General features: G+C 31.6%; 1 pseudogene; it reads left to right on the top strand.

Moving 5' to 3' along the window:
* Positions 1 to 2474: 2474 nt before the first annotated feature.
* LOC105179582 overlaps positions 2475 to 10484 on the top strand; it is a 35304-nt pseudogene continuing 27294 nt past the window's right edge.

Raw genomic sequence — 10484 nt, 5'->3', positions numbered from 1 at the left:
CCCCCGCTGCCCCCCACCATCTCGTCATTGGCGCCACAGTTTATTAAAATCTTCATATCTCCGTAAATTTTTTACCAAATTGAGTGAGGTCGGTTTCGTTAGAATCTTCTTGAAGAGACATGTTTGATGTTGGTCATCTGAGATCGAGATTCGATCAGAGGGAAATGAATCGACGGCAAACATGTTCCACGGTCGTAGCTTGAGCCCAATCTCTCTAATTGACGAAAACAAAAAGTAAAGGTATGAAAATGTAAGTATTGAAGAGAAGATTCAAATAGTACCATTGGCCTTCAGAAATTCATCTAGACAGCACCAGAAACTTAGAAAGTATAATTTAATATTTCAATTTAAAGTATAAAAAGTACTAAAACAAAACCAAAACCAAAACCAAAATACTTTACACCTATATTTTTTCAAATAAGTTGCAGAAGTTGGAAGGGATCGCTACTTATACATTTGGACGTAAATCAACTTAATTTTAAATAGCTCCAAATCAAAATTTCTAAAGCATTTTTTCAACGAATTTTTGGCAATATACTAATAAAAATTTATTTTAAACTCTTGCAAACACCTTATGTATATTGAGGCAATCCAATCATGAACACATACATATGCATGTTTTTCCTATATATGCGCTGTTGGCAAAATTGTATTTTTAGTTACATAAGATAGGGAATTCAATGCTTTTAGCCATCTAAATTAAATAAATATCAAAATGATCCCAAAATTCAAAAAAGTTGGGCATATTTAGTCGACTGCTTTATGTAACTTTCAAAAATAGTCTCAAAACGGCGAAAATACGATACATTTAGTCCTCTACTTTATGAGATTTATGTGAATAAATGTGTTAAGTTTTCTCAATTTTTGTTCCATTTTAAAAATTTCGTAAAGCATATGACTAAATTTTTCGGGTTTCCAAATTTTATAAGTATTTTAAAAATTTCGTAAAATAAAGAATTAAAAGTGTTGAACTCCTATCCTATGGAACTAGATTTGGGCGTGCAGTATTTTGTAATTCAGGAAAGGAGAGGCTAAAACATTCCATCATAGCATAGTTAAATTTCAACTATGATCAAGATGAAAACGAAATTAGCCCAACTCTTTAATTACTCAACACTCAGTTTCAAACACTAGCATTAGAGCAAACAAACCTTCAAAGAACGTTTGCATGAAAGACTGGACAGTGAATGCCCTTATATCAAAACTTATCTACTTTTGCTGGGTTTAGGTCAATTTGTAGAAGCAATTTCTACCAACAAGAAAAATCCAATATTCGTTGCGACAACAACACTTCAAATAGAGAACTAGACACCCGCAGTTCTTCTCACCCCAACCAGCTGCTTGTGGAGGATTTTCAATATGAATTTCAAATTCTTCATACAGCATAACATCGAATGGGAAATTGACGTAAACTGATACGAAAAAGCAGGTTCCTAGATTCATTCAAACGGTCATATGTGGCACACTCACTATATATGAACAATTAATTTATTATTTTTTGAAAAATAATGATTATATTAAAAATAGGGAGGTAAATTATTGTATTTTAAATTGCTATTTATTTTTTTCATAATGGGGTAATTTGCTCATTTGCAATATCATAAGGGGGTTGCTTGCATTTTTTTCTATTAAAAATATATCAATTAGATTAATTAAATATAAAAAAAATAAAAAGATGAGAAATAATCTTGAGAAGAATGAGAGATGAAAAAGAGATGTAGAAGTTCAGAAGAGAAAATGGAAAATTAAGAACTGATAGAAAATAGAAGGTTGAGAAAAGAGGAAAAACTAATAAAATATTTAAAAATAAAAATTGACATATCAATAAATTGAAGACACCAATAGGGTGCTTTCTAATTAGATAAAATATAGATACATGCAATCAACAACAAGAATGTTACTTATTTAAATGTACATGCTAAAGCTAACTTGAAAATATTCAAATATTCTAAAATACACGTAAAACAAAATTTAGGACTTATTTAAAAATAAAAAATTGACAATGCCAACAAATAACATTGTGGAGCATAATAGGTGTCAAATAAAACAATGTAACATATGCACGTTAGCAGAGAGATGCCTCATAAATATATTAAAAAATTAGGGAACGAAGAATCAAACATGAAAATTGAACATTAAGTAATGTCTAAATGCTTCCATTAATTTGGTTAGACGAGAAGCAATTATCATCCTTTGCAACATAGTGAGTTTGTTATTGATTGTATGGGCTGGAATCTCATCTTTACGCTCATTGATGCAATGTTCAATGTCTAATCAAGAGAATTTTCCTTTTATATGTATAGATGAAATTAAGCTTATATGTTGAGCAAGTACCCTTTATATATACTAAGATTTTGTTTCATTTTTGTGGATCTCATAGTATATATATAATTCTCTAACATGCATTTGTTCTTCCTTCTTCATGTTTTCCTTTGGATGCTCATTTCATTTTATATGCTCATCTGCACTTACTTTTTGACCATGCAAACACAAAACACCAACTTAATGCTAGGGAAAGTGATTGGGATTTCACATCCTTTATGCCACTTAGCGACCCTTATGATACAAGTCGAGGTTTTATAGTCAATGATATCTGTATGATTGAAGCTAAGATTGCTGTCTTCAAAGCTATGGACCAATATTTATATAATTCAAAAAGGGAAACTAGTTATGTTGGACTTAAGAACCAAGGAGCCACCTGTTGTTCCATATTCCCTATTTCAGAAAGGTTAAGGATCTCATTCCAAGGATTATCTGGTTGTATATCATGATTTATTTTCATGTATGGAAGTTTCATAGGGAAGTGATGATATCTTTGATTCTTATTCAGGTTGCATACCACATGACAACTGGTGTTAATGATGAGCCATCGACAAGTATTCCTATGGCCCTATAGAGCTTATTTTACAAGCTTCAACACAGTAAAAGCAGTGTTGCAACAAAAGATTTGACAAGATCCTTTAGGTGGGATACACATGATGCTTTCCTGCAACATGATGTACACGAATTCAACAAACTCCTATGTGAGAAGCTTGATGAAAAAAAGAAGGTCCACTGGAAATAAAATACTACTACTGTCAATTTGATTAAAAACGTTTGAATTCTTCTTAACTATTTGTTATCCTCTTACCATTATTAGAGAACTGTTGTGGAAGGTGCTATACAATACTTATTTGAAGGGCACCACAAGAACTACCTTGAATGCATCAATGTTGATTACAAGTCTAGTAGACAAGCGTCCTTCTATGGTACATGTAGTTAATCTATTTAGCCCTTAGGTTTCAATTCATTTTATAAATTTTTGTGTCCTCTATGATGTCCATGCTTCGTTTGATAACTATATTGCAGTTGAACATCTCGATGGTGATAACAGATATCATGCTAGGCAATATTTGCAAGTGAGTAGGCTAACTTAATTTACTTGTTAGTTTAGTTAAATATATAAAGGTAAGTAATTATAAAGAGCTCTCCTTAAGTTTTACAAAATTAAAATTACCCCTTGTTATTTGAAAATTATGAATACCACCTGATTTTAACGTCCAGCAAATAATTAACATATTTCATTATACCTCATTAGATTTCAATCAATTTTTTTATGGTGCTTAGATCAAAATACTCTTATGGAGTATGAAATCTTTTATTTATTTTTAAAAATATTAAAACTTTTTTTATAAGCTTGAAGGGCAAGAAGAACATTTAAACTTGTCAACTTATTTTATTATTTGTCAAAAAGAAAAAAAAAGCAAGGAGAAAGTAGATATTTTTTCGGCTCCATCCAAAGATTACATAAATTCATCAAACATCAGGGATACTAGTAATTTTGCAAACAAGAATGGTATTTATAAGTATGAAAAACCGTAAGAGGTCATTGCAATTTATCCTAAATATAATGATCATTTTAGCCTTTTCTCTCACTAGCGAATTGATGTTTGAGTGTCAGTTACATGATTCTTTTGTTAGGAGGACATTGTTGTTTTTCTTTAGACTTTTCTTTCTTAGCATATTATTTGAACCCTGTCAAAGGACCATCTTAAGATTGATGATTTTCTTGTTTCAGGATGCTAAGCAAGGGGTCTTGTTTACTGACTTCCCACCAGTGCTCCAGCTTCACTTAAAACAGTTTGAATACGAGTTTGTTCGGGATGGTATGGTAAAGGATAGTAGTCAAACTTCTCTTCCAACTTATGAGATGCATGATTTGTAAATTTTTGTTATCATACTGTACTGGTGAATACAATGTAAAAGATTAGTGCCAAAAGTGTACAAATTGGCTAACTCTTACCTCTTTTTGTATGCAGCTTTAGAAGATTGGTTAGATAATAGCTTTGTTCTTGTTCTATAACATATATTACTATCAAGATTGCATGTTAGACAAGTTCTCTTACTAGAATCAAATACGATAAAAAATAGCCTTCTTATGATAGTCAAATTTATTGCTTGCGTATGTCCTACCAAAACTAATGACTAATATCCCAGAACTTAAATTGAAATTTTTGTTTTCATGTTAGAGGATGGAACTTTTACAACACCCAAATATGGAGGTGGTAATTTAGTGAAATTAACTAGTATTATTTGTGCGATTTCAGGACTCTAGCAATCAAAGTCCCCAAATTTGGTCGGAATATGCTAAGGGGATGTCTTTTTGGGTTTTCAAATGTCTGACTAAACAAAATAAATAAAATAAAATAAATTATGTGCCACAAAGGGAGTTCTGGCTACCTACTGAAACTTTGACTAATTGGTGCATTAATAGTCATATCCAACTTGGGTTTCTTGTAATATGAATAATTTTTTATTTGATGTTGATGACATGTAGATAAATGACCGCTATGAGTTTCCTCTTGAACTTGATCTGGATAGAGATAATGGAAGATACTTGTCACCTGAGGCTAATAGCAGAGTGTGCAACCTCTATACACTTCACAGGTTAGTAAATAGATGTTTCCACCACCCCATTTTAATTTGTTTGGCAAGTAGAAGGTTTTTTTATTTTTTGGTTTTGGCTTTAACACCTGTAATTTCTGTAATGGCAAATCCTTTCTTTATACTTTATTTAGCTTAGATGCAATTTTCATCCTCTATCTTTCGCATTATAACGGTTTAGTCATTTATTTTTTCAGTGTAACAAATATGTCATGTAAAATTGTAATTTTCTTCAATTCTGGTCCTTAAACCATTGGAGTTTGTAAATGTTGACAGAGAAAAACATATTCCTCACACATGCTTCTTCTTTAATTTGGACTTTGGCTCCCATTTCTATGGACCAAAATTTTTAAAAAATTGAAAGCGATAGGACTTATTTTTCAAATCTAGAAAGATAAAGAACTAAAATGCCAAAATTCAAAAAATATAGGACAGAAATTTTGTTCCATCGAAAATTGACCATTGGGATTATTTTATTATTCAAATTGCAACATCTCTAAATTTTCTTATTCTTCACACTTGCAAAACTTTAGGTTACATTTTCATTCTGACTATTTTTATTCTTTTCAGTGTTTTGGTCCATCGTGGTGGAGTGCACGGCGGACACTATTATGCTTTCATAAGGCCAACTCTATCCAACTAGTGGTGTTAAGTTAATTATGGAATTTAATTCATAAAAAAATGCATATCTATATTTGTAAATATTCTTTAGCTTTCTATTGTCTGAGAAGCTTAAACTTAACTAGCTTCATTTGACACACTTTGTTTCTATTAGGCCATTAATGCTTTTAGGAAAAAATTAATTTCACATCCTACAAGTTAGCCTCTTTGCGATTTTGGTACACTATTAATTTTTTTCTGAAATAAATTTAATAGAATTAAGGCTTCACATGAAAATTGAAAACTTTTTGGAATTATAGAATGCAATATGGTGATTTCAAAAACAATGGGACCAAATATTGCCAAAGACTAACTTGTGAAATGTAAGCAAAAATTGCATTTTTGGTCCCATATGTGAGGGCCTTTTTCACTTTAGTCCCATTTATTACGATTTTCTCACATTGTATCCCATAAGTTAAAAATTTTCTCAATTTTAGTCCTTAGGTACATTTTTCGTTCAATAATTAATGGAACCCTCATAATCCTCCTTGAAAACCTTCTAACAACACCATTAATTAATGTACGAAAAAGTATGATGAGGACTAAAAATGAGAAAACTTTGAACTTATGGGATGCAATGTGAGAGAATCACAACAAATGGGACTATGTGGAAAAGGCCCAAACATATGCGACAAAAAATGCTATTTTCTTGAGACCTAAAAATGCAAGTTTTCGGCTTTTAGCAATAGATTACATGTAGATCTCTCGTTGCAAACTACATAAAGAAATCATTCTAAATGGTTTCAGGTATAAATTCGATGATGAACGAGTGACAAAAGAAGACATAGTAATGGCTTTAGACGAGCTTTATGGAGGTCAAGAAAAAGTAAGTTTTCCTTTCATATTTCCTGCTTTTGTTAAAACTTGTTGATACTTTCTTACCTTTTCATTTATGTCTTGACAGCATGTAATGACGACAAATCCTGATAATGCCCCCCTCAAGTTTTCAAGGCAGTCTAATGCCTATATGCTGGTGTACATACGTGAAAGTGACAAGGATAAAATACTCTGCGACATTGATGACAGAGATATTTCTCAGCATCTTAAGGTTTAATAAAAAATCAGCTCAAGTCATTTTTGCTTTCATAAAAGAAACTTACAGGGTGTTTGGCTGAGTTTAATTGGAACATCTTATGCTTCTAGATCTTATAAGATATTTTAAGATTTTATAGATATTTATTCTTATTTTAAAAATAAGTTCTTAAATTATTTGGATAAATATGATGCTTGAGCTTGTATGACAATAGAGTGTTTGACATAATAAGCTTTTGGATTAATTACATTTTTTCATCCGTACTATGACCGTTTACACATTAGCATCTAAACTTTTTTTGTGTCAACTTACCATCTTAACTTTAAAAAATTTTATACTTTGCCATTTATAACTATTTCTCAACCAAGATTTTTATTGAAAAAACATGACATGCAGTGCGCATGTGATGTTTAAGGGTTATGTGATATGATATTTTTCACATATGCACAACATACAATATTTTTCCAACATAAAATTAATAAAAAGACGATCATATATGACAAAGTACTAATTTCTCAAAGTTGATATGGTAAGTTGACATAAAAAAAAATTTCTATAGCGAAGTGTAAAAATGGTCGGAGTTCGGATAGCAAAATATAGTTTATCAGACGCTTTTTATACTCTAATAATAACCAAAAAAATCATCAAACTCTTAGAATTAAAATTATACAAATAGATAATTTTGTTTTGGGGGGGTGTAAATTATATGAAGGTTAAAACTAGAATACTAACAAAAACAAAATTATGAGTGTGTTTTTGTTTTTGGACATTATTTGAAGAACTTATAAGATATTTTAAAAAAAAGATAGGTGAAGTTAACCTTTTTTTAAAGAGCTTATAAGAATCCAAAACATCTTACTTAGGATCTCATGAGCTCTTCAAAAAAAAAATAAAAAATTCCTAAATGGTTCTCAAGAGCTTATAGGGTTCTAAACATGTTATAAAATATTTCGATCATCTTATAAGCTTAGCCAAACACCCAGTTATTCTTTTTCTAAATATTTCGCATTAGTAAAATTTTTTGTTCGTGTAGGAGAGGTAGAAGAGGGAGCAAAAAGAGAAAGAACTAAAGAAGAAAAACAAAGCAGAAGCTGATATGTACATGATTGTAAAGGTAAATTATATTGACAGTTCTTCTACTTCGTAACAGTTTTACTATTTCATTGTCTCCATTTTAAGCAGACTTTTAATTAGAGAATGATGGTGATGTCTTTAGGTTGTGACTGATGAAGATTTTGCGAGGCGGATTGGAAAGGATATATGGTTTAATTTAGTGGATCATGCCAAAGTTAGAAGTTTTTGTGTTCAGAAGCTTAAACCATTTCACACTTTTAAGGTAGATAAGTATTTCCAATTGATTGAAGTTAGGTTCTCATAACCTTAACAGTTGTTGTGTCCTTTTATACAGATTGAATTTTCTATTACAATTCATGTTGTAGTTTTTATTCCATAACATACATACACACATTAATATAAAGATTATGTGATTAATTTCATCGTATGAAGGATTTTATACACATGTCGTGTATACTTGAATGTAATAGAATTTATAACTAACAACAGCACTATGAAATTTAATCTCCCTCTATGTCAGAGAAGAACCAATAACAAAAATCAACGTTATTAGTTCACTAAGCTATCAATCGGAACTTTTCTTATTTTAAAATCTGCTTGTTTATATATGTAATTGTATTTTTTCCCCTCTGCACATGATTAGCTTGTGTCCAATATCATTTACTCTTATGCGAGTACACTTTTTTTCTTCTTGTGAAGCATGTTCCTTTTTAGTAATTTTAACCATTTAACGTTTTAGTTGTTGTTGTTGTTATTCTTGTTGTTACTTGTACTATGTCGGGAAAATAGCATGTTTTCGTCCAGTAAGTTAGTAATTTTAACCATTTAACATTCTACTATTCCTTAAATATCCATAATGTAATTAAAGTTGTAGTTCTTTTGAGTCTTTCGTCACTTATACTATGTTGGGAAAATAATATTTTTTGTATCGTAATTTTGGATCTTTCTACTTTTTGTCCCATTGGTTATGGAATTTTCACTTTTGTCCCTGTAACTTATGAAAAGTAACACTTTTGGTCTCATTACACCTTTCTGTTAGATACTTTAACGAAAACACGTGATCGTTGGGCCTTTAAACTTTTGATTCCTTGATTACATGACTCTCACTTTAGTCCGATTAGGCAAAATTTCACTTTTGGTCCCACTAAATAGGGTCATTCTCACTTTTGGTCTCGCGCTTTAGGTGCTCAACACTTGTAGTCCCAAAACCCTAATTTTTTAACACTTTTAGTCCCGTACCGTTAAAAACTGATGGAAACAGCACGTGACTTGTCACGTGCCGTTAGTCAACTGGTATGGTACATGTTGGTCAACGGCAAAATATCACTTTTGGTCCCACTAGATAGGATCATTTTCACTTTTGGTCCCACGCTTTACGTTTTCAACGGTAAAATACAGTACTTTTGTTCTCATGCACTTAACTATTACGTAGTTTTTTTCGTTAATTATCTAATGAAAAGGTGTCATGAGACAAAAAGTGCGAAGTTTTGAAAGTTAGCGACCAAAAGTGATAGTTCCATAACCAATGGGACCAAAAGTGGACGGCTTTATTTTATGGGAAGAAAAATATAATTTTTTCATACTTGTACTATGTTCGTATTAGCTAAAATTGAAGATGATTGACAGGAATAGATTGCCAGAGAATTTCTTGCACCAGTGTATTTCCAACGATTCTGGCTATGGGGAAAGCGCCAAAATAAAGTTCATTGGCCTAATCGGCCATTGACACTCCTAGAGGAGTGCTACACCGTAAACATCTTATGCTTCTTAATTATATTTTTTATCACTTTTTCCACATCATTTTGCTATTTTTCCTGGCTGTGTTCACATTGGATTTTCTATTCCTGTTGCATCTTCTATTTAGTTTCACATATATATTTTGACATGTATAAAATCTTTTCCTTAGATAAAATTAATAACATAATCTTTATACACGTGATAAGTATATGTGAAACAAAATAGAAGATGCAACAAGAATTATAATAGATAATGTAGCACCCCTTACTCGCTACATCTAATCATTTCTATTTCATCCTTTCTTTAATCAACATCCATTCTATAAGTAATTCTATTTCAATCAGTAAAATAAATTCTAATTTATCAGCAATATATATATCACAAAAGGTATTAGATATCACCAAAAGTAATATTTACCCTCACTACATGTTCTCGTGTACATAACCTCAAGAAAAATCATACCACAACTTTTAAACACAAATCCCGACAAAAGACCAGAATATTTACAACCCAAAAATAAAAACTTTGGCTTCAGAAGTCACGGCTGACCCACCTAATGAAGACGACGGCACCGCTCAAAGTCAATGTGGCTAGTCAGTGTGACCTATCTCTTGAAAAGTACGTGGCAAGGAATGAGCTGCCTACTCAATAAGTATAGCTGATCAGTTTATATATATACACAGGCAACAATTTCACGTACATGCAGTCACATCGACTAACAGTCATTATCAATAGCAACAACAAATATAAGCAGTAATACCTACTCACAATTATAAATCAATCTATGACATAATATTCAACATTATCTTATTAGCTAAGGGCCCCACTTACTCTAATTGGTATACATCAGTCAATGGTTTCGCCGGCCATCATCATATAATATACAGCACAGGATACCCGTCGTGTGATATCCCCACACTCTTTTACTCCAGCTGTGTAGCAATATAGCACAGGACATCAAAACAAACATGGTACCCCCACACCACCCCAGTGTGTAGCTAACAAGCACAGGATATTCCCTGCTGCCCCGGAATACCCCGGTACCCTACGCGCCATG

The sequence above is a fragment of the Sesamum indicum genome, unplaced genomic scaffold (assembly GCF_000512975.1).
Source record: "Sesamum indicum cultivar Zhongzhi No. 13 unplaced genomic scaffold, S_indicum_v1.0 scaffold00175, whole genome shotgun sequence".
Classification (NCBI taxonomy): domain Eukaryota; kingdom Viridiplantae; phylum Streptophyta; class Magnoliopsida; order Lamiales; family Pedaliaceae; genus Sesamum; species Sesamum indicum.
Note: the sequence above shows the minus strand (reverse complement) of the source record. Positions and strands in the feature narration are given on the sequence as shown.